The 24638-nt window shown below is 37.7% G+C and overlaps 2 protein-coding genes across 5 annotated transcripts in view; one reads left to right on the top strand and one right to left on the bottom strand.

The window, feature by feature from the left end:
* bmpr1ba (bone morphogenetic protein receptor type 1Ba) overlaps nucleotides 1–24638 on the top strand; it is a 146104-nt gene that overhangs the window by 51533 nt on the left and 69933 nt on the right.
* smad4b (SMAD family member 4b) overlaps nucleotides 20241–24638 on the bottom strand; it is a 724234-nt gene continuing 719836 nt past the window's right edge. For both annotated transcript variants that reach the window (XR_015490767.1, XR_015490766.1), the window contains one exon: nucleotides 20241–20399. The gene's annotated coding sequence lies outside the window, so the exon portion shown is untranslated. The remainder of the gene's footprint in view (nucleotides 20400–24638) is intronic.

Raw genomic sequence — 24638 nt, 5'->3', positions numbered from 1 at the left:
CAAGCCGGTTTTACATTTCAGGTGAGTGTACAGACAACAGACAGACAACACTACACACATGATCCGGCTCTGAATGCCAGTCTGTGGAGCTCAGATAAAGACAGCAGTGTGAGGGCGGACTCTGGCCTGATACGAGATCCGCATCTCGCAGACGGTGACACGGACGCTCTATATTTGGGAGCTGAAGCACGACTGCTGACCTCCAGATCCACTCCAGCACCTGCTCGCTCACACAGCCGAGAAACAGAGCACAACTGGAAGTCAGATCTCAGTTGTTTTATGCACCGAGGAAGTGATTTGTCATGATGGTGTTTCAATGGGGTGCATAAGCAGAGATGGCAAAAGTACACGCATCCTTTACGCAAGTAGAAGTACAGATACTCATGTTTAAAATGACGCTAGTACAAAAGTACAACAGTACTTCAACTTTTACCAAAGAAAAGAAAAGAAGTACAACCTGAAAATATATGTTAAACACTGTAAAAACCCTTTAAAGCTGTTGAAATACATTGATCTGAAGGCAGTTTGGTGTGTAGCTAGCTCTCTGCAACTCTCACATGGTTGCCCACTGAAGCGAAGCAGGGCTGCGCCCGGTCAGTACCTGGATGGGAGACCACATTGGAAAGCTAGGTTGCTGTCGGAAGGGGTGTTAGTGAGGCCAGCAGGGGGCGCCCAACCTGCGGTCTGCGTGGGTCCTGATGCCCCAGTATAGTGACGGGGACGCTATACTGCTCAGTGAGCGCCGTCTTTCGGATGAGACGTTTAACCGAGGTCCCGACTCTCTGTGGTCGTTAAAAATCCCAGGATGTCCTTCGAAAAGAGTAGGGGTTTAACCCCGGCATCCTGGCCAAATCTGCCTACTGGCCTCTGTCCATCATGGCTTCCCAACCATCCCCATATTCCAATTGGCTGCATCACTGTCTCCTCTCCACCAATCAGCTGGTTTGTGGTGTGCGGTCTGGAGCAAAATGGCTGCCGTCGCGTCATCCAGGTGGATGCTGCACACTGGTGGTGGATGAGGAGACCCCCCCCCCATTGTGTAAAGCGCTTTGAGTGTCCAGAAAAGCGCTATATAAATGTAAGGAATTATTATTATTATTATTATTATGTAGCGGGACATTATTGGAGTTTGATGACATGAACCGTGAACAGCTGTTTACTGAAACACTACTGAGTCTCGCTGGATCTTACTGTACGGGCGTGTTATAAATCACTCGCAAGACGTTAATTTGGACAACTATATTTTAAAGTGTTCACACAAAGAGAGCGTGCATAGTTTGTGAATCAACGGAGTTGTGTGTCTCTGATACAGTACGAGTTGCAGACGTGAGGCATGCGCGAGCTGGATATATCTCTAATCATCGTTACCCTTACGTTTGTGCGACGGTTTGATTTTATACAACTGAGGATGTAGTAATTGACGCGCAGCGGTTGGAAATTTATGTCAGAAGTCTGTTTTTAACAGTGAGACCGAGTCCGAATTAGCTTATTCAATCACAGAAAATGGGAAATGCCATTACTTTAATCATTTTAATAAGACAATTAATAATGACAATAAATAATCATAGTATAATATTTAAGTTAATTTTAAACTCGTGGCCCACCTGCAGGATCCATGAGGCCCACTAGTGCAGTGGTTCAAAACCTTTTTTGCCCGAGACCCCCTTTTCCCGCAGAAAATATTTTAAGGCCCCCCTCCGCATTTAAAGAGCCCATATTATACATGAAATAGGGTCATATCTTGGTTGTAAGGGTCTCCAACAACAGTCTAATATGCATGCAAGGTCAAAAACACTTTCATGGTCTCATAATCTGCATTTATTTTTACCTAATTATCCCAGCGACTCCCGTATGAATCGTCCAGTGATTCATTTGTTCCCAAACCCCTCCTTAGCGCGAAGCTAATCTGCGCTGATTGGACCAATGACAGCCTGTTGAGATTGGTCGACTGCCTTCAGCCAGAGAGTGAAATGTCCAACAGCTAATCAGCAATATAAAAGTAATCACAGTTCATACACGCTCCATAGTGTAGGCGTGGATTTTAGCTGCCAGTGGGTCAATGTAAATGCAGACGATGGACTTGAAAATTCAGACGACTGACTATTTTATTGAGCAAAAACTCCAAAAACTGTTGAGGAGATCTCCTAGCTTCTCACTCTGCTCTTTTCACAGACACAAACACACACACACATTGCCATCGTCCGCGCACACAAAAACACACACAGACCTCCGGGCGACAACACGCACGCATATACACAAACACACACACACATACCTGCGGACGACAGCGCACGCACACACACACTACCCTCGTCCACGGAGCTCCGTAAACAAAGCAGCACACGTCACGTGGCTTTGCACGCGATAAGAGAATATAGCCAGTTAACCTGATACAGTACACGCGGTTACAAGTAACAAATCACAACTAAATACATTTGCAAGCTAGAGTCAACGAGGCAACAACTTTAATCGCACGTACTTACACTTGAGAAATGGAGGAAGAAACCCATCCTGATGTCCATCAGTAAGTTACTCTTTACTGATCCTTCCTTTAACAAACGCCGATGATGTATTCTTTGTAGCATGTAGTTTGCAGAAGTTTCCAGTAGTTTCCAACTGCTTAGTTATAATGCTGAGGTTTCATCTTTGGGTAGAGGCTCGATAATATTCATCTGCAGTGTGACTTCAATCGACCGGCATGTTTGTGGGTGTGTGTGTGTCTGCGTTACTGCGTCAGAGGGCGGGGCCTCAGGTTTGAAATCTCCCGGGTTTGCGCGTGCACGTGAATAACTTGGTTTCGCTTGTACGTCATGGCGAAACACCTAATGACTCGGTATCAAGGCGACTCGTTTGAAGCACTATGAGTCGACTGTTTTATAGATGAATCAACCGTTTTAAACACTGTACACTAACAGATTTAAGCCTTAGCTGGATACTTCACTTCACTTAGAGCTGTGTTACACACTACATGGAGGGGAATTTTCAAAAACCCATAATATGGGCTCTTTAATGAAATTATCGCTCATTTAAGTTTGCAGTAGGTATGTCAAAAAAAGTCAGTTTATTACCATATCTAGATATGTTTATGCACAAATAATAGCCTAATATAACATATAAATGCAAAACATCAGTAGGCCAACTGTATTGGGAACACCTAGCGATATTGAGGACGAGCTGGAAATGTCTTATTAGTTTGGGCGGTCTCATGCATTCGTCAGCAAGAACTTTGGAGCAGATAATGCACTGTAGCTGGGTCAGAGACTCTTTGCTTCGAAAAATGAAATTCAGCTTTAGTTCAGGTAACTATCTTGGTGTTTCCAGTATTGCTAGCACTGTGACCCGAAATGTTTGGAGCTTCTTCACTTTGGTCCAGTATGCTTGGGTCATTACCATTAGCTTCTGAAAGTGAATAAGTCTTTTTTTGGAGTACAAATTACAAATCTGATTATTCATTGGTCAGCCAGAGCACAAAATTAACTAAGGCAACATGATAGTCCTCCTAATTTTCCACAGCTTAATTTTTTGAAAAATATGACGCGACCCCACCCACAGAGCTTGCTGAGGCCCCCTTGTGGGCCGGGACCTCCCTGTTGCACTAGTGGACCTCAGCCCACCGGTTGAGAATCCCTGCTCTTAATACAGGTTTCAAAAAATGCATGGGTGAATTTATAAACTAATACTGAAACTAATAAGAATGTAACTACAAACAAGTCATTTCAAAATATAGAAACTAATAAAAACTAGTAAATCTACCTCTAAAAACTAATTAAAACTGAATTTGAAAACAAAAGTCAAACCAAAATAGAAACTAAAGCTAATGAAAAATCCAAAACTGTTATAACCTTGCTAGACACTGGCCTCAAAGCTCTGTGAATGTCGGTGCCGTCACTTATTGATCCGCGATTGGTAAATGTAGCATGTGTGGACGCTACTGCGCTACTTGACTAAAAAAATAGCTTCGCTACTGAAAAGCTATTTGATTTAGAAATGAAGCTACCGCCAAGCTACTGAGAAATGTAGTTATAGCAGAATAGCACGGCTTTAATAAATGGTCTTAACAGAAGGCATCGTGCATATCAAAAACAGGCAAAGCAACAGATCAATATTATTCAACATTCATTCATTCATTTTCTTTTCGGCTTAGTTTTACGCAGCGGATGCCCTTCCAGCTGCAACCCATCCCTGGGACACATCCATACACACTCATTCGAACACATGCACTATGGACAATTTAGCCTACCCAATTCACCTGTACCGCATGTCTTTAGACTTGTGGGGGAAACTGGAGCACGAGGAGGGTGGGGAGAACATGCAAACACCACACAGAAATGCCAACTGACCCTGCCGAGGCTCGAACCAGTGACCTTCTTGCTGTGAGGCCACAGCACTACCTACTGTGCCACCGCATCGCCCATTATTCAACATATCCCAGAGTTTTAAAGGATATTTTTAGATGTAACCCTATTTGTAATCTTAAACATTTTCATAACTGTAATTTAGTTACACATTTTTTTCTCAGTAATTGTAACAACTGTTATTTTTATTTTGTAATTAAATTACGTAACGCCGTTACATGTAACTAGTTTCTCGCCAACACTGACCATGAGTTAACATGAACTAACATTGAAAAGCACTTTTCATTAGCTAATATTAACTAACATGAATAAATACTGTGATAAATGTCACACAAAGAAACAGAGCACAACTGGAAGTCAGATCTCAGCCGTTTGCTGCACAGAGGAAGTGATTTGTCATGCTGGTGATTAAACAACTCAAAGAAAATCTGTTGTGAGCGTCTGAGATTGTTAAAGGGATTGTTCAGCCATAAATAAGAAACATTTGCTCACCGTCAGGTGGTTCCAAAGTTTTATTATTTATTTATTTTCTCTGTTGAACACAAAAGAAGATGTTTTGAATGGAGCTTGGAAAGTTAACACGCCATCATCACATTAAAGCTTGAATTAATTAATGCTGACAATTACAGTGCTCAGTGTAAATGAATACACCCCTCACAGATCTCTCTTTTAAATTAGGATTTTTTTATAGGATGCTTTAAAGTAATATAGTTGTCCATGTGCATTAGATTAGTCAGTAGCAAAGCCAAAACTATCTAATAAAACGAATCTAATAAGAAAACTTAAGAGCACAGACTAAAATGAGTACACACAAAATAATATTCATTCATTCATTTTCTTTTTGGCTTAGTCCCTTTATTCATCTAGGGTCGCCACAGCGGAATGAACCGCCAACTTATCCAGCACATGTTTTATGTAGTGGACGCCCTTCCAGCTGCAACCCATCACTGGGATACCCATACACACTCATTCACACACATACATACACTATGGACAATTTAGCTTACCCAAATCACCTGTACCACGTCTTTGGGCTGTGGGGGAAACCGGAGCACCCGGAAGAAACCCACGCAAACAAAGGGAGAACATGCAAACTCCACACAGAAACGGCAACTGACCCAGCCGAGGTTCGAACCAGCAACCTTCTTGCTGTGAGCCGACAGCACTACCTTCTGCGCCACTGCTATTAAATCAAATTTTAATAAACTGAAAAAAAATCAAGAGAAAAATTAAAAATAGACAACTGTTGCTGAAATTTGGTAGTTTGTAAATATTTTTGCAATAACTTGTTTAAATTTAAATGTATTCTCTTTCTATTTCTAAAGATGTTAGGCAACCAACCTCACCATCAAACTATAACTGTTTAATAAAACTGTCTTGTTTTATGGCAGCAAATATTATTGTTTGTATTCACTGGATAAAAATGTTTACTTTTCAAAAGGGGTTGCGCTCATTTACAGTATGTGGAGCACTGTATTTTATTACATGTTAAAGGGATAGTTCACCCAAAAATGAATATTCTGTCATCATTTACTCAGCCTTTACTTATTCCAAACCTTTACGAGTTTCCTCTGTTGAACACAGAAACAGATATTTTAAAGAATGCTGGAAACCTGTAACCATTAATTCTCATAGCATTTGTTTTTTCAACTATGGAAGTCTATAGTTACAGGTTTTCAGTGTCCTTCTTATATTTAAGCTGGTTAAATCTCACATCACACAGTTTATTAGAAATTATTTTTAATGAGAATTAATAAGGTTAACAAAACAATATTTTGCTCAAGCTGTTTCATAGAGCATCACATGAGTAGAATTTAATACCAAACTCTATTGGAGAATGTGTATCATTTAACTCATTCATTCATTCATTCATTCATTCATTTTCTTTTCAGCTTAGTCCCTTTAATAATCAGGGGTCGCCACAGCGGAATGAGCTGCCAACTTATACAGCACGCGTTTTACGCAGCGGATGCCCTTCCAGTTACAACCCAACACTTACACACTCTCATTCCCACACACACGCTATGGACAATTTTAGCTTGCCTAATTCACCTGATCCACATGTGTTTGGACTGTGGGAGAAACCGGAGCACCCAGAGGAAACCCACGTGTATGCAGGGAGAACATGCAAACTCCACACAGAAATGCCAACTGACCTAGCCGAGACTCGAACCAGCGACCTTCTTGTTGTGAGGTGACAGCACTTCCTACTGCGCCACCGCGTCGCCTCATTTAACTCACTCAATTTTAAGTGGTCAGAAAAAGTAGTACTTTTCTTTAGCAAGGATGAATTCAGTTGATGCTAAATTGGCTCAGTGGTTAGCACTGTCGCCTCACAGCAAGAAGGTCACTGGTTTGAGTCCCGGCTGGGCCAGTTGGCAGTTCTGTGTGAAGTTTGCATGTTCTCCCTGTGTTGGCGTGGGTTTCCTCTGGATGCTCCGGTTTCCCCCTCAGTCCAAACACATGCACTATAGGGGAATTGGGTTAACAAAATTGTTCGTAGTGTATGAGTGTGTGTGAATGCGAGAGTGTATGGGTGTTTCCCAATACTGGGTTGCAAGTGGGAGGGCATCCACTGCATAAAACATATGTCAAAATAGTTGGTGACTCATTCTGCTGTGGTGACCCCTGATTAATAAGAGACTGCCAAAGGAAAAAAAGTGAATTAATGTTGATTTTTCCATCTCTTCCTCACTGCTTCAACTCCTTTTCATTCACTCCTTTAAATGGACTATATTAGTGGACGAATGTAGAGAATGGTGAATACAGGTAAAGCAGCGAGTAATTGCACTATTGTTGACCTTAAAATACTCTACTTCATTGAATAATGCAAATTTGAGGTACAATCTCTTTCAGATAAACCTACCTCTAAATGACACGCAAAGACAAAACAAATTGGCTGACACATTTGCCTATCACTCAGACTATCTTTTCCTGTCTAAGTGGGAGGTTTGTTACCTGACTGAACTGACACACACACTCACTTGTACAGCTATCTTTATGGGGACTTCCCATATATGTAATGACTTTACACACTGTAAATTCATTTCTCCTATCCTTAACCTACCAGTAAACTAGTTTGTGTATATTTTTGGTCAGTGGATTTTCCTTTTAGAAACGGAAATTGAAAAATAAGAACCAAGCTGTTATTTTATTTTAATTTTAAAATTTAAAAACGAAACATTTAAATATAAGGCATGTATTTGTTTTTCATGTTGATAAATATCGAAGTAAAAAATGGTTTGATTTATTTATTATTATATATTTTTTTGAACAACAAAAATAATATCAGCAGAAAACGTAAATGAAAAAAGGCCCATTCTAAGGCCCATTCTAATATTTTTCTAGATATTTTTCAAAATATAAGCATTCAGATTCAAAGTGCGATTCAAAGGATTAATTAGGGTAATTAGGCAAGTCATTGTATAACAGTTTCTTCTGCAGACAATCAAAAGCATGTATTGCTCAAGGGGGCTGTTAATTTTGACCATAAAAAAAGTTTAAAATATTTAAACCTGCTTTTGTTCTAGCTAAAATAAAACAAATAAGCCTTTATCCAGAAGAAAAAATATTATAGGAAATACAGTGAAAAATTCCTGACTTTGTTAAACATAATTTAAGAAATATTAATAAAAAAATAATAATCACAGGAGAGCTAATAATTTTGACTTCAACTGATAATCGTTTTGAATAATCGTGATTACAATTATGACCAATATAATCATAATTATGATTTTTCCCATTATCAAGCAGCCCTAGCTAACGACCCACCTCGTAAAATTAAGATGTTACAAAACAATAACATGGTGCGGCTAAATATCTACTTCGATATAAACGGGAGTAAATAATGTAAAGAATATAAAAGCTGAAATATTTGGAAGTTTAATCTATTTGGCCATTTTAAGTTATCTGTACTTCAACATCTAATTTATCTCTACTTACACATTTAAGTTATCTGTAATTAATAATTTATGTTAACTGGACTTAAACATCTAAATTATCTGTAATTAAACATTTAAGCTATCTGTACTTAATCATTTAAGTTATCTGTACTTAATCATTTAAGTTATCTGTAATTAATAATTTATGTTAACTGGACTTAAACATCTAAATTACCTGTAATTAAACATTTAAGTTATCTTTACTTAATCATTTAACTACAGATAACTTAAATGTTTAATTACAGATGATTTAGATGTTTAAGTCCAGTTAACATAAATTATTAATTACAGATAACTTAAATGATTAAGTTATATGTACATAATTGTTTTGGTTATATGTAATTAAACATTTAAGTTATCTGGACTTAAACATCTAAGTTATCTGTAATTAATCATTTAAGATATCTGTAATTAAACTGTTAGGTTATCTGCGATTAAACATTTAAGTTAATTCAATGAAGTGACCACATCTGCTTAACTCAATTGATTGAGTTGTCGATTTCCCGTTACTCAAACAAACTGAGGGAATCATTTGAGTAGTCTCAACTTTTTAGGGTTTACAGTGCGATCACTATGTTAAATATAATTAGGGCTGCACAATATTGAAAAAAAAAAACAATTCAATATTTTGTTTTTCTTTTCACTAGATTTTTTTTGTCATCACCTTTTTTTACAGTGTAGGTTTTGAGTTACAAATACATAAGGCATATATTCATAAGTTATGCGAATGTTATAATACCAATGTCATATCCATATCATTACACAAATTTGTGTCCCTGTAGGTCACCCAAACCTGTTCACACACACACACATGCAACACTCTTCATTTCCTCATCCTCTTTCTCCTCTTAGTCTCCTTTGTCCATTGGTCCGTCGTTCTGTTTTTCCGGGTTGGATATTGTATGTTTTCGGAGGCAGTCGACTTTTTTTTTTTTTTCACAGTGCCGTGACTGACTGATCCTAAGACAGAGGCCGGAGGTCATGTTCAGAGGTGGTGACCTGTAGAGGAATGTCTGCGTGGGGGTTGTTATCAGAGCTCTAAGTAGGATCCATTTGCGTGATTATTTTTGGAGACGTGCAGGTGTAAAAACAGTGGAGGCTTCGTGTCCAGACTGAAGCATTTTGTGGGCATGTTTACGCCATTATCTCATTTGCGTAATTTATTTTGTGATCTGTGCGCTTAAATTGCACCTAAATGTGGCTACTATTAATCCGTGGTGAATTGCACATTGTTTGTTGGCCAGTGCTAGAGATTTATGCTTATTTTGCGCTATTAATGCTGTTTAACTTGCTCATCTGTCCTGTTTTATATTTAGATTGCCATGTTGGTATTGCTTGATTTATTCTGAAAATAACTATAATATGAATTATGTCATAAGAGTGTTTAACATTTCATTTTAAGCCAAAATGTCAAGATGGAAACAAAGAATAAAAAAAAGCCAAATCACAAGATTTAATATATTATTTTTTAAGAAAAAAATATGCGAGATGTAAACTTATAATAATAAGAAACAGTCTTATAATAAATAATATAATAAAATATTTTCATATTTGTAAATATCTGTAATACAAGTATTTAATGTTTCTTTTTCATTTTAAGTGAAGTTAATTTATAAACTAATTTCGAGAGGATAACGTGCTTATGATTTATCTCGGCCGGTCTCGTATTTGCTAATCACTATCTTCCAATCACATGAGCCCTAAGCTACTATAAATAACCACAGTTTTCAGTCCATTTTATCTTTGTTTGGAAGAAACCCCCCTTCCTCCCCTATTCTCCTCCTTTACCTCTGATCGGGCTGCACGGCGGCCCAGTGGTTAGCACTGTGAGCCCCACAGCAAGAACACTGCTGGCCCTGGTCCCACCAGGCCGGTGGGTGTTTCTGTTAGGAGTTTGTATGTTCTCCCCATGTCCGTGTGGGTTTTCCCCGTGTTCTCCGGTTTCCTCCCACCATCCAAAGGCATACAACATAACAATCAAGCATTTGTCTAACCCCTCTGTTCCCTTAGCTACCGCAGCCGGGGAGTTCTGAGATCCACCGAGCTCAGGCTCCCCTCTCGCTCTGCCAACGGGAGGAAGCCCCGGGCTCGACGATCCCTTGAGCTCAGGGCTCTCTCCCTGGACAGCATGCCAAACAAGCTTTTTATAGATGATCAGCTAAGTGTGAACTCTTGAAAGAGAGTCAAATGTCAAGATGTTAACTAAGATTTCTAAAACAAATGTAGAAAACTTTTTTTACAAAAAAAAAAAAAAAAAACCACAGAATTAAAAATCTAAATCTTGAGTTCATTCATTCATTTGCTTGTCGGCTTTGTCTCTTCATTAATCCGGGGTTGCCGCAGCAGAATGAACTGGCAACTTTACCAGCAGAATTTTACGCAGCGGATGCCCTTCCAGCCACAACCCATCTCTGGGAAACTAAATCTTGAGTTGTAAACCCCAAATTCAAAGGGAAAAAAAAAATCTATATTTCTTAGAATTCCCATAGTCTGTGATTGTCATATTTTTAAGAAAAAAAAAAATTAAAAAATCGGTGAAATGTAAACTTGCAGTCACAAAAAAAAAGAGATATAAGTCACAAGATGTTATAATGCTTGATTTAGTCTTAGGCGGTTCATTCATATTAATATATATTCCAGTTGTGTTATTTTTTGGTATTTATCTTCAGGAAATCACTGAAGGCATATTTTATGTTATCATAACGATATAATGTGGCAATAAGAACTGTACTGTGCATTTACACAGTGGCCATATTCATCTATGTAAACTAGGGTTGGGCAGATAGACAGATGGCTGACAGACATCACGATGCTGAGCTGGCTTCGCCAACTGACCCAGCCAGGACTTGAACCAGCGACCTTCTTGCTGTGAGGCGACAGTGCTAACCACTGAGCCACCATGTCGTCCATTTCTGCAAATTTGTTGCAAACAATTTATAAGGGTTGAAGTTAAACAAACAACTTAAATTTAGTAATGTTCAGCTTAATCTGTTAATTCAGCCCAAATAAATTGTTTACAACCATTTGACAAAACATTTTGTAACTCCAAGGAATCGTCTTTGAATAATTTTTTTCAGTGAGTAAATGAACATTTTCTATTTTTTATTTTTCTTTGGCAAAAAAAAAAAAAAAAAAAAACTGAAGCTTTCATTTTGCTTATAGAAAAGTGCACATTTTTCAACCATTAACCATCCATACCAGTACCATCTCTGTTATGAGCAGAACATTTCTACCGTTCATTTACCACCCATGCCAAAAGATTTATGGTGAATAGCTGCTTCCTTTGTCCACTTTTAGCACTTACCAGTGTCAAACATTTGCCCTTTAAACTCCTGCCGATAACGAGGGAAAAACAAAAATAGATCACATGGAGAGTCGAAACAGACAGATTTCTGTCTTGTCATGTGTAATTGCCATCACTTCCTCTCGCCTTGTTGTCTGTGTCTTTCTCTCGGTGTTTCATGTTTTCTGCCCTCTGTGACCCTTCGCTTTTGTCTCTTTCTTTCTTCTCCTCTAATTGGCACCTCGTTAGGGAATTCTTAATTGGAGGGATGAGCCAGGTGGCAGCGGAGCCCTCGTTAGTGTGTGAAAGTGTGTTTGTCTTTGTTTAAGCAGAATAAATGTGGAGCAGCGTGCATGTGCAGATTACGCTCCATTCACCCGTGTTGAACTCTTAACACATTCCCCTCACACACACACGCGCACGCACACACTCACTCTGCCTCGCCGTCTGTAGCTGCATTTACAGTTGAGGGCAAAAGTATTAGCTCACCTGTGAAATGTTTTTTTCTTTTTCAAATATTTCTCATGTGATGTTTAACAGAGCAAGGACATTTTAACAGTAATTCTAATAATATTTATTCTTCTGGAGAAAGTCTCACTACTTTTATTTTGGCTGGAATAGAATATATTTAGCCAATATTATTAGCCCCCTTAAGCAATTAATTTTTTCGATCGTCTACAGAACAAACCGTCATTTTAAAATGACTTGCCTAATTAACCTAGTTAAAGGTGCAGTAGGTGATCTTCCACAATGCTAACAGCTTAGCATAAATCTCTGAATCACAGTCCCTCCCCCTGCCGTCCAGAGCCACGCCTCCTTAAACACGAGCACAGCAAAAGAACCCTCTCTCATGTGTTAAAAGCGACTATAGTGCTCGTCCGGCTGCGAGCAAGCCAAACTGACATGCTATTTCAGAGCGAATATTTAGAGGTGCATGGTAAACAATATAGGGAGAGACTAGGCGAAATAGCGGTATTTATATGTGGTTTGTTGGTAAACTAATTAAAATCTACATTATCGATGCTGTAAAAGGACCTTATGAAACTGAAAGTCTTATCGATCTTTCATCGAAAGATTTTAGTGGCTGAACAACCTCTTGGTGCGGTTCGTTTGGGCAGGTGAGAATGCAGCAATCATACACGAGTCCGCACTAAAAGCAGACCAAAAAGCGTACCGAGACCTGCTTGTAGAGGTGGTCTTGGTACGCTTTCAAATGAACCCTGGAGCGGTTCGTTTGTGGTGAGAATATGATCCGTACTAAAACAGACCCAACCACAAAAAGTGTTGCGCCTTTTTGGACTAATCCAGCTGCTGTAGGCCAATGCACTGTGCATAATGGGATAAAGAGGAAAAATATTTGTTGACAGCGCTTTACCAACAGAGAGAGGGAAAAACATTACCTGATGGATCGTTGGTAATATTAAGATGACCATGTCGCAGTTTAGCTAAATTAATTCACACCTCTTCCTGAAGTGCTTTGCGGTGCATTAAAACATTGTTTTCAAGCCACAACTGTGCTTCATTCCTGAAATATCTAGATTGTCTAAAGTGATGTGTACAAACTATATAGTATACTATGAGCAGGGATACAGTCAGCCAGCGCAGTCGTCCCTCCATAGTAAAAAGCGCCATTTTGTGTCTGCCGGTTTGTTTACTTGCGGGAGTTCATTGGCATTTTCCCCCATGTGAATTCTGACCAATCGATAAGCAGTTTAGGAACTATGTTCAACATCTGGCCAGTGAGAGATGTGGATTTTGTCAGATGACTGTATTTTGGTTCTTTTCATCCGTCTCAGACCAAAACTATCAGTGTGGTGTGAAAATGACCCAAAGACGGCAGAACATGCAACATATTCATCATTTATTGATACATGGTCAGAACCAAATAAAGCAAACTACAGATGTGAAAGCACTCTAAAGGCCCGTGCTCACTGAGACGTTTTTTGCTCGCATTTTCCATTAATGTTTAACGCCCCGTGACTATATAAAGGCCGTCAATGTGATTGTGCACACCAACGCGCCAAACGGCAAGCGCAAAAGTGTCATTTAAAAAAAAAAAAAAGCCTCATGCTCATTTTTTTGATTTGACGTGCTGTGTTAAAACCCTCTCCACCAATCAGGTTGGCTCTTTTGTTCACGTGCACGGAGCTGCTGAAGTTACAGTAAACAGCAAAACTGCCATTGCAAGCGCACATTGAATAAGATGCCCAGAGGCGATATGAACGTGGAGCTGCTTATTGCTCTTGTGAACGATAATCATTTCATCATCGCTAGAGCTGGAGCTGCTCCTTAAACCATCCATGCTTTATTCGAGTCACCAGTAACTTTTAACAACAAGCGTGTGAACTACCTCTCTTCCTCTCCTTCAGTGTTTACAAGCGGGTGTTGGAAGCTTAAAGTGAGGAGTGATTTTGCATACTCTTCTGCTTGATGCCAGTGAAAATTAGGTTTAAATCCTGAAAAACGTCTCGTAAAACGCTGACGATAAACGCAAACGAAAAGCGTCCTGGTTTGTAGGAACCTTAAGAGTAAAGTGAAGAGGCTGAATGGAGGAGGCTCGTTCTTTATCCTGGCGATGCAGATGGTCTGTTTAACTGTTTTCTTGCTCATTAGGAGAATAAACACAACTGTTAGACCATGCGCCGGGATGCAGAGTGTATTTTTTCTGTCCTTAAAATAGCAAAAGTGGATTCAGATGTGCTTTAGACTTTGTGCCTAGATCGTTAAAATAGAGCCCTAAGAAACCCATTCAAATCCTCACAACACATGCAAATAGCACAGAACACATCAGATGTTTTATGAGGACTTGTTTTTAAATATGCCACTATGCTGACGCATAAGCATTTTTTAGCTCCGCCCTCTTTTGAAAAGAGCATAATCTTATTTGAATTTAAAGCAACAGTCACCAAAACAACACAATTAGGATCAAAGCCTAAAAGGGTCAGCTTCAAAGAGTTCAACATTATTTGTGTTGCTTTTTTGAGCTTAAACTTCACACACACTCTAGGGACATCAGAGAATTATTTCACTTTGTAAAAAGGGGCAGGATAGGTCCCCTTTAAATCCTTTTTTGGTGAAAACAACAGTTCTTTCTTTACCTGTCATGATCTTTTGAACTTTGCAGACCTTTACAAACAGTCACGTTACACACTTTGAAAGGAAGTATTTAAAGTGTTAGTTTTAGCTTTACATTCCGAAGATTCTGACTGATTCGTTGTGGTCGGTGAATTAAATAGAATCAGTTCCAATGAATAATTTGCTCACAAATTGGGTTATTCATAGCCACGAATGCAGAGGCTCGCCTGTAAATAGGAGTGTGTAGGAAACAGTGGTGGGTGTTGTGTGTGTGTGATGGCACGTGATGATCTCAAACAGGTGTGGGGTCAGTGAAGCTCTTCAGGTCATTAGACTGACCTGTGATCATTCTCTCTACAAACTAGACACACACACAAGCTCTTTTCTAAAACATACTCATATGTTTCCTATGCGAAAAGCTAAATTATTGCACACACACACACACACACACACACACACACACACACACACACACACACACACACACACACACACACACACACACACAAATATTTAGGAACAAATACATTTCTTTTACACTTTCTATTACCTTTCTGTACATATTTACAATTACATGAACTCAATTACAATTAATTTTAAGTTGTTACATTTTAAGTTGCACATTAATTACATTTTTTAAAGTTAAATGTAAGTTGACCCGTACAATTTAATTTTAAGTGGTTTGTCACATTTTTAAATAACTTTTTTTGTAAATTAAATTTTAAGTTAAATTTTAGAATGCAGTATTAAATAGATTTTAATTTTAAATTAACTTACATCTTAAGTTAATGTTGCATTTTAATTTGTATTTTAGTTTGTTTTAACTGAAGTTTTAAGTACAATTAAATTATCACATTTTAAGTTTCAATTTTATTGCCAATTTAATTTAATGTTACATATTAGAATACATTTTTTTAATTCGATTTTATGTTGAATTAAGTTACATTTTAGATTGAAGTTGCAGTGTAGTTGATATATTTTAAGTTGCATTTTAAGTAATTTTCAGATTAATTTAAATTGTCACATTTAAATCAATCTTTTGTTGGAAATTCAATTTTAATTACATTTTAGAATAGATGTTTAGATAAATTTTAAGTTAAATTACGTTACAATTTAGGCTTTATGTATTTTAACTTGCATTTTAATTGACATCTTAAGTAAAACTTTTCAATTAGTTTAACTTAAATATTAATGTAAATGTCATTTTCCCCAAACATTTTAAAGTATATATAAGTTACATGTTAAATTTACGTTATACATTAATTAAACAAAACTAACTAAAAGTTACATTTTAGAGTACAATTTAAATAAATTTGCTGTTTGATTTTAAATAACATGTAATAATTACTTTTGCATAGATTGTATTTTATTACTTTAGTATTAAAAGTTAAATCAACTTAAAATTTATTATAAAATGCAACATCATCATATTTAAAATTTTACTTAAAATGTAATTTAATTTGAACGTCCAGTTTAAAGTACAGCCTAACAGTACTGCCTACAAAGTCAGCTCACTATACTTTTTGGAAGCACAGCCATTGTCTGAACATCTCTCTGGCTTAAACTGTTTATGCTTTTATTAATTTTAATACCATTTAAGTGATCGTATATTTTAAATTTAATAAATAAAATGTAACAACATCATATTTAAAAACTGAACTCAAAATGTGATCCAAAGTATTCCTAATTTTGTTCTTGAATCTAACTTAAGTTCTCTCCCAACAGTTTACTTCCTACAAAGTCAGCTAACTATACTTTTGAAAACACACCTATATTTTAAATTACATTTTAAGCCGATTTTAAGTTGTCACATTTTTAGTATCAATCTGTTTTTGGAAATTAAATTTTAATGACATTTTAGGATAAATGTTTAAATAGATTCTTTAAGTAAATTAAGCGACATTTTAGGTTGTATATATTTTGGGTTACATTTAAAAATATGTTTTAAGTAATAACTTACTATTCATTTAACTTTCATATTGATCTCTGAATATTTAAAAAAAAATAAAATTTAAGGTGTATATATATAAGTTACATGGGCGACGCAGTGGCTGGTAGTGCTGGTAGACGCAGTGGTAGGTAGTGCTGTCACCTCACAGCAAGAAGGTCGCTGGTTCGAGCCTCAGCTGGGTCAGTTGACGTTTCTGTGTGACGTTTGCATGTTGTCCCTGTGTTCGCGTGGGTTTCCTCCGTGTGCTCCGGTTTCCCCCACAGTCCAAAGACATGTGGTACAGGTGAATTGGGTAGACTAAAGTGTCCATAGTGTATGAGTGTGCATGGATATATCCCATAGATGGGTTGTAGCTGAGTAAAACACATGCTGGATAAGTTGGCGGTTCATTCCGCTGTGGCGACCCCAGATTAATAAAGGGACTAAGCCGAAAAGAAAATGAATGAATAAGTTACATGTTAAAAGTACTTTTTTAAGCAATAAAAAATTAATTTACATTACAAAAATTACAATTTAAATTAATTTACAAGTTGATCTCAAATAATTATCATGTAATACTTACTATTGCATATTAGATTATATTTTAAAACTAACCGTGCATTCACACAGTGCTTCAGCGTCAACGCTTGACCAGGCGCGTGTCTGAAGTTGGGGCTGACGCGATCGTCATAACAGCATCGGCAAATGAAATTAGTGTGCAATTGGCTACTGTCTGAGCTGGGGTATTTGCATATAGTAATCTGATTGGCTGACGAGTCTGTTGGCGCTTGAAAATTGTAAAATTCCCAACCTCTGCAGCGAACAACGCCACTGAAGCAGCGTCGACGGATCCACAATGCAGTTCGCCATGCCTGACGTCACCCATTTAAAGTGAATGGGAAGAATGGGAAGCGTTGACGCTGACATGCCCCGTGTTAAGTCTATTAGAACTTAAAATGTAATATAAAATGTAACAACATCATATTAAAAAATTGACTTAAAATGTGATCCAAAGTATTCCTAAATTTGCTCTCAAATCTAACTTAAAGTGTGATTTACTTCTAACTTGCAATGTAAAACACAGCCTAACAGTCCTGCCTACAAAGTGAGCTCACTATACTTTTGGGAACACAGCCGTCGTCTGAGCATCTCCAGGCTTAAACTGTTTATGCTTTTATTAGTTTCAGTGCTATTTAAGTGATCGCAGCATTATAAAGCACGCGTGTGTTGTTCAGACAGCTGAATGTCTATTTTTGCTGCCTCCACACCTCCACATTTGGACAATCAACACCTCGCTTTGACACACAGCGCACATAATGGCAGCGACAACACACTCACCTCTCCTAATGGCATCAAAGCACAAGCTATAGCACCAAGCAAAAGCTGACAAACGCGAGCTTTAACAGACCAGCGTCCCTTCTGTCAGCTGCGAAAACAGGAGCAAACATTTGGAGGATGACTTTGTGGAGAACAGATGGAGCGGATTGACTGCTGTTTGTATGGGTGGCGCTGTTTTAGGTGGAATGTGTGTGTGTTTGCTGATTAAATTGGTTGGATTTGTTATTTGATCATTGCAAACAGACGTAAAATAAATGAAAACACTGTAGATCCATTCAAATCCCCGTAATCTGCCTAGCTACATTGTAAATAAAGCGCTCTCTCAGAAATAAAGGTAAAGGAGCTTTCACTGGGATAGTGCATTTGTAAAAGGTACATATTTGTACCCAAAGAGACCACAGTGGTGCCTTAAATGAGAATATTATTACATGTTTCCACTGACTGGTACAGTACAGTAGAGGTTTGCATTCCCGAGGCTGCGACCAGATTTCTGCGGCGCGGGAATAAATTTCCGAATAAATTGCGGGAGCCGTCGGTAACGGGTTTAATTTGGGACGGGAGCGGGCTGTCTAGCAATATCACGGATATTGCTATGCGAATGAGAGAGAGAGAGAGCTTTGCCTGTGTGTGTGCGTGCTTGGTGCTTGTGTGTGTTTATGTTAGTGCGCGCGCGCAAATGAGAGAGAGAGAGAGAGAGAGAGAGAGAGAGAGAGCCTTCCCGGATAGCAAAATACACGCGGGCCAGTTCCGGCTAGATTCTCGCTTGCCGGAGACTTACCACTCGGCCCGGCTCCGGCTGCCGAATCAATCGGGCCAGATGCGGCGGTCGTAAGCGAGCCGACACTGCCACATCCGTGCCGGAATCGGCCTGAGAGTAATGTGCGCTGCTGCTCGGAGCTGGCGCGACTCAGTATTTATATACCTTTATATAAAACCTTTTGGTATTACATTGGTACTTGATACATGGTATTACAACCCTTTGAGCTGATATAACAGCAAACGCCTGTGTGTCTGCTTGGTGCTTGTGTGTGTGTGTGTTAGTGCGCGCGCGCGTTTGAGAGAGAGAGAGCTTTGTCTGTGTGTGTGTGTGCTTGGTGCTGTGTGTGTGTGTGTGTGACTGTATAGCTGGGTGATTTTCGGTTTTGTTCTCCCCCGCTCTTTAGCGGGATCAGGCACGGTAGCCAGAAAACGGGGCGGGTCGGGCAGCAGGACAACAAATTCTTAATATAAGCGGGAGCGGTCGGGTTCAGGCTAAAAACTGGCGGGTGCGGGAGGGAGCAGGATTTAAGATTTAGTCCCGCGCAGATCTCTACAGTACAGTACGAGTCGATACGGGTTACCTTTATCTGGCTTTCGTTTCCACTGCCTAAAGGGTACCAAGGGTGAGGTGAGGTGAGGACAAAGTCTCAGTTGGCGTCATTCTCGCTCATAAATGTCTACAGTAAAGCTGTACGGGTTGCTTACATATCATATGAGAAGCACTTCTCACAAAAAAGACGCTTTATACACATAAATATTTGTTTATAAATGTTCATTACTAACTTTTCTATGAATATGAGTTGATTATAACTGAAGGTCTGTCTCCGATATGTTACCAATTAAATGATAAACTACTCACAGCATACATTTGGGTGCTTTCACACCTGCCGTATTTAGTTCGATTGAATCGCACTAGAGTTCGTTTTCCCTTTTGGTGCGGTTCGTTTGGGCAGGTGAGAATGCAGCAATCGTACTCGAGTGCGCACCAAAAGCGGACCAAATAAGCGTACCGAGACCTGCTTGAAGAGGTGGTCTCGGTACGCTTTCAAACGAACCCTGGAGCGGTTCGTTTGTGGTGAGAATATGATTCATACTAAAATAGACCCAACCACAAAAAGTCCTGCGCCTTTTGGACTAATCCAGCTGCTGTAGGCCGATGCGCTGTGTATTATGGGATATGGAGGAAAAATATTTGTTGACAGTGTTTTACCAACAGAGGGGAAAACATTACCCGATGGATCGTTGGTAATATTTCCGCAAGATGACCATGTCGCAGTTAAGCAAAATAATTCACGCCTCCTCCTGAAGTGACGAGCGACGCATTAAAACAATGTTTTCCAGCCGCAGCCGTGCTTCATTCTCGAAATTTAAAGTTTGTCTATAGCAGGCATACAATCAGTCAGTGCAGTCGTCCCTCCAGAGTAAAAACAACATTTTGTGTCTGCCAGTTTTGTTTACGTGCGGGAGTTCATTGGCATTTTCCCGCATGTGAATTCTGACCAATCAATAAGCAGTTTAGGAAATATGTTTAACAACATCTGGCCAATGAGAGATGTGGATTTTGTCAGATGACTGCATTTTGGTTCGTTTCAATTGGTTCGGACCAAAGCCAGCAGTGTGGTGTGAAAGCGACCCAAAGACGGCAGAAAATGCAACAATGTATCATTTATTGGCGTTCGTCCGGACCAAATGAAGCGAACTACAGATGTGAAAGCACCCTTAGTCCTTATTTGGGTTAAAAAACAACACACAACATATAGCCTACAGTCAGTGCAGGCCTCTCATCTGTGTCTGTAATCTTCACCAGAACATGTGACCTTAGTTAGAAAGTAATTCCGTCATTTCAGAGTTCATAATAGCCCAATTCAATTCAATTCAATTCAGCTTTATTTGTATAGCGCTTTTATAATGTAGATTGTGTCAAAGCAGCTTCACATAAATGGTCATAGTAACTGGAACAGTGTAGTTCAGTAACTGGAACAGTGTGGTTCAGGTTTTAGTGTTTAAGTTCAGTTCAGTTTAGCTCAGTTCAGTGTGATTTAATCATTACTGAGAGTTCAAACACTGAAGAGCAAATTCATCGATGCGTAGCTCTACCAATCCTGAACCATGCGAGGCAGTGGCGACAGCGGAGAGGGAAAAAAAACTTCACCTGATGGGAGTGAAGAAAAAAAACCTTGAGAGAACCAGACTCAGTTGGGCACGACCATTTTAATTTCTCTGCTGGCCAAAAGTCTTGTGCAGAACTTCAACCAAAAGGCGATGATAAATATGGTAGTTTGTTCATGATTCAGGATGCTGAAACAATTTGCTCCTGTGTTTTGTCGGGCTTCTCCCTTGTTTTTTTCACTCTTCACTATGGCGTTTGTCGGAACGGATGTCGGAAGCACTTTAATAATCATGCACATGTTATTATCAGCTCAAGAAGTTTATTTCAGATATAGACACGCACGTGAGCACATGCAAGAAGGCAAAACCACTCTCGCTTTAGACGGGCTCGTAAAAAACTACAGGGCACAGGGTAGAATCAGCTCTTTTTCTTGGCTTTGTGGCTGTTCATCAAGACAACGACAAGGTTTTTTTTTTGAGCTCGGGTCGACCTTGGCTGGTTATGATATGTATAATTACGGTGTAATGTCTCGGCTGTGTATTTAAAACATGGCGGCTCCTTTGTTTTCATTCTCCCGCTTCTGCGTGTGACGTGTGTCTGTAAACCAATAGCGTTCAGCTGCGGGTCTTGCTCTGCCTTAGGGTACTCTTTGGCCTGCTTGGTACCCTTTGCAAAGGGTGACCAAAAAGTGGTACCGAACTAAACCGAACCATAACGTACTGTACCACTCAGTAAAAACTGGCCATTATGGACCCTTCAGGTACAATATATATACCTTTTGAAAAGGTCCGGGGACAGCTCTTGTAGCTTTATTTCTTAGAGTGTGGGGAAAATAAGTATTGAACATGTCATGTTTTTTTCCTGGGAATTTTATCTCTAAAGGAGCTGTTGACATGGAGTTAAACCAGATTTTGGTAAAAACCCAAACAATACAAACAAAAAAAACTGAAAAATGAGTGTAATAACTGAAGCTACTGAAATGTTTTTAATACTTTATGCAAAAGGCTTTGTAGGTGATGGCAGCAAAGACGCCTCTCATATGGAGAATGAAGTCACGGACTTCAACAGAGTGAAAATCTTGATGGTTCTGTGGGTCTCGTCTATCAAATCTGATCTTTATTTTGAATTTTCTGTTTGATTCAAGATATGCTGGGCCATTCTACAGATTTTCTTTCTCTGAAAGCATTTGAGAGTTTCCTTGGCTGTGTTTTGGATCTTTGTTTTGCTGAATGTCCACCCTTGGTTCATCTTCATCCTCCTGCTAATGTAGATGTTGGACTGAAGCAGCTGATATTCATTTACACTGATGAAGCACAGAGGGCTGCTGAAGAACTTCTTAAGCCTCATTCACACTACGAGTGACTCGCAGCGGCAAAGCGACAATCGACCATTCATTTCAATAGAGAGAGATCGACTTCCGGCGACATTCGTCAACGCGAGCAACATCGGCCGTTGGCGACCAGGTGGGCATATTGAGTTATGTGTCAAAGCTGAGAATCCTTCAACTTTATGCAAATGAAGAGTGACTTTCTTGAGCAACAGCCAATTGGAGCACCAGTAGAGCTCACGTGATCCTTTCTCAGCTCGTTCAGAGGCCGGTTGTAATCTCTGTGCTGTAGACCTACACAGACCTGCGTTTGCTGCAGGTCGCCACCCAGAGCGACAGGCAGCGACAGAGTGAATGAGGAATTAGAGATTTCAGCTGCTGTCTGGTCTTTCACTGCCTTTCTACACTTCCCTTTCTTCATGTGTTCAATACTTTTTATCTGCGTCATTTAATTCTTTACACCTAACTTTGTTTGTAATCTAATTAGATTTGTTTTCTTTGCATATTGTGATTTTTAAATTTTGTATTTATTTATTTTTTATTATTTTGTTATCAACATCCGGTGAAAATTCCAAGTCAACAGCACCTTTAGAAATATGTTTTCTAACAAAAAAATGGTGACGTGTTCAATACTTATTTATCGATATTATTGTATATTGATAAATTATCAGTTTTCCGTATTTTGTGATTCATGTTTTTTTCTTTAATTTTAATTCTGTTTATTTCTGCATTTAAATTGCATTATGGGATGTTGATTTTTTTTATTTTTTTTTTTCAAAAACGTTTAACCTTGAAAAGTAAAAAAAGTAACTTTTAATAACCTTTTTTAATAGTTTAAAGTGAAATATTGTCTAGGGTGGTGCTGTATAATACAAGTCACAGCCAAATTTACCAGAGGTTACATGCTTGTATTTTTCTTTGCTGTAAAAGTTTTTGTTTTACTTCAGCTTCATTTGGACGAGCTTGATATAGGCTAAAGGTCAGCCTAGTACAAATTGGCAGAAGAGTCAAAGGTCAAAGCATAATGATGACCTCCATTACACCTCGTTATGTGTGTGTGTGTGTGTGTGTGTGTGTGTGTGTGTGTGTGTGTGTGTGTGTGTGTGTGTGTGTGTGTGTGTGTGTGTGTGTGTGTGTGTGTGTTTCACAGATTTACTGGTTGATTGGTTATCCAGAAACCTCAGTGAGAGGGAGCAGTGTTCCTTTGACCTCTCTCACTCTTTGTTTTGCTTGTGTGTTAGTTTTAGTTTAGGGGGTTTTTCTTGAATTTTCTGCTGTCTATTCTGCATTTTATTGTAATTCCAATAACTGCAGTTACCACAGTATTACGGTGCTTTTGTTGTTAGTATGCCAGTAGGGGATTTTTATGCCAAAATTAGCAAAAATTATCTTTTATTTGCATTTCATTTTAGTTTTTAAATTGTTGTTTGAAATGATGCTATACTCTTAATAATGTTTTGTACTGTGCAATGAAATATGGAGAATGCTCCTTATTTAAGCAGGCTGTCACTCTACTGAACTAAACTAAAATTATGATAAAATAAATTGAAATAAATGTAACAAAAAGTAAAATAAATTAAATACCAAAAATTGTAAATTTAATAAAATTTTAATAAATTAAATAAAAATATAAAAAAATATTTCAATTAAAATAAATTAAATTAAAATTGAATATTTTATGATATATGAGTTTAGTATTGTATTGTGATGTTATAAAACTCTATTAATTTAATTTAAATTTAATAATCAATTATAAATACATTTAATGTTTATTATGAATGAATTAACATAAAATAAATAGGAAATAAATTGTATATTTTATTTTGTGGTACAATAAAGAGGTATAAGTTAAGCTTTGTATTATATTATATATTATATTATAAACTTCTATTAATTTAATTTTAATTTGACAATTAAATAAATGCAATTTAATGTTATTTTTTATAAATAAAATAAATAAATATATTTTATTTTTTATACTTTATAATAACTATGAACTGTTTAAATTTAATTTAGACTTAATAATTGATTATAAGTGCATTCTATTGTATAATGTTTTTATAAATTAAATACAATTAGTGTTATTTTTATTATAGTTTATTACATAACTTTAATAATTGATTATAAATGGATTTTATTGTTTCTTTTTTAAATAAAGTAACATAAAATAAAATAATATATCATAATATTGAGGTCTAAGTTGATATTATATTATATTAATGTCAGCTTATATTAAGTTACTTTAATTTAATAATTGATTGCAAATGCCTTTTATGGTTTATTTTTTATCATATTTAAAAACTTTTATCAATTTAATTTTAATTTATTAATCAATTATAGATGCATTTTAATGTTGTTTTATAAAAAAAGTTACATAAAATAATAAATAAATAGAATATATTTTTATTTAAGGCAAAATAATGAGGTGTAATTTAAACTTTTATATTATATTATATATATTTTTAATATTATATTATATTATATTATATTATATTATATTATGTTATATTTATTATATTA

This window comes from Danio rerio, chromosome 5 (assembly GCF_052040795.2).
Source record: "Danio rerio strain M-AB ecotype USA chromosome 5, GRCz13ab, whole genome shotgun sequence".
Lineage (NCBI taxonomy): Eukaryota > Metazoa > Chordata > Actinopteri > Cypriniformes > Danionidae > Danio > Danio rerio.
The sequence above is the reverse complement of the archived record's forward strand: the minus strand, read 5'-3'. Positions and strand labels throughout refer to the sequence as shown.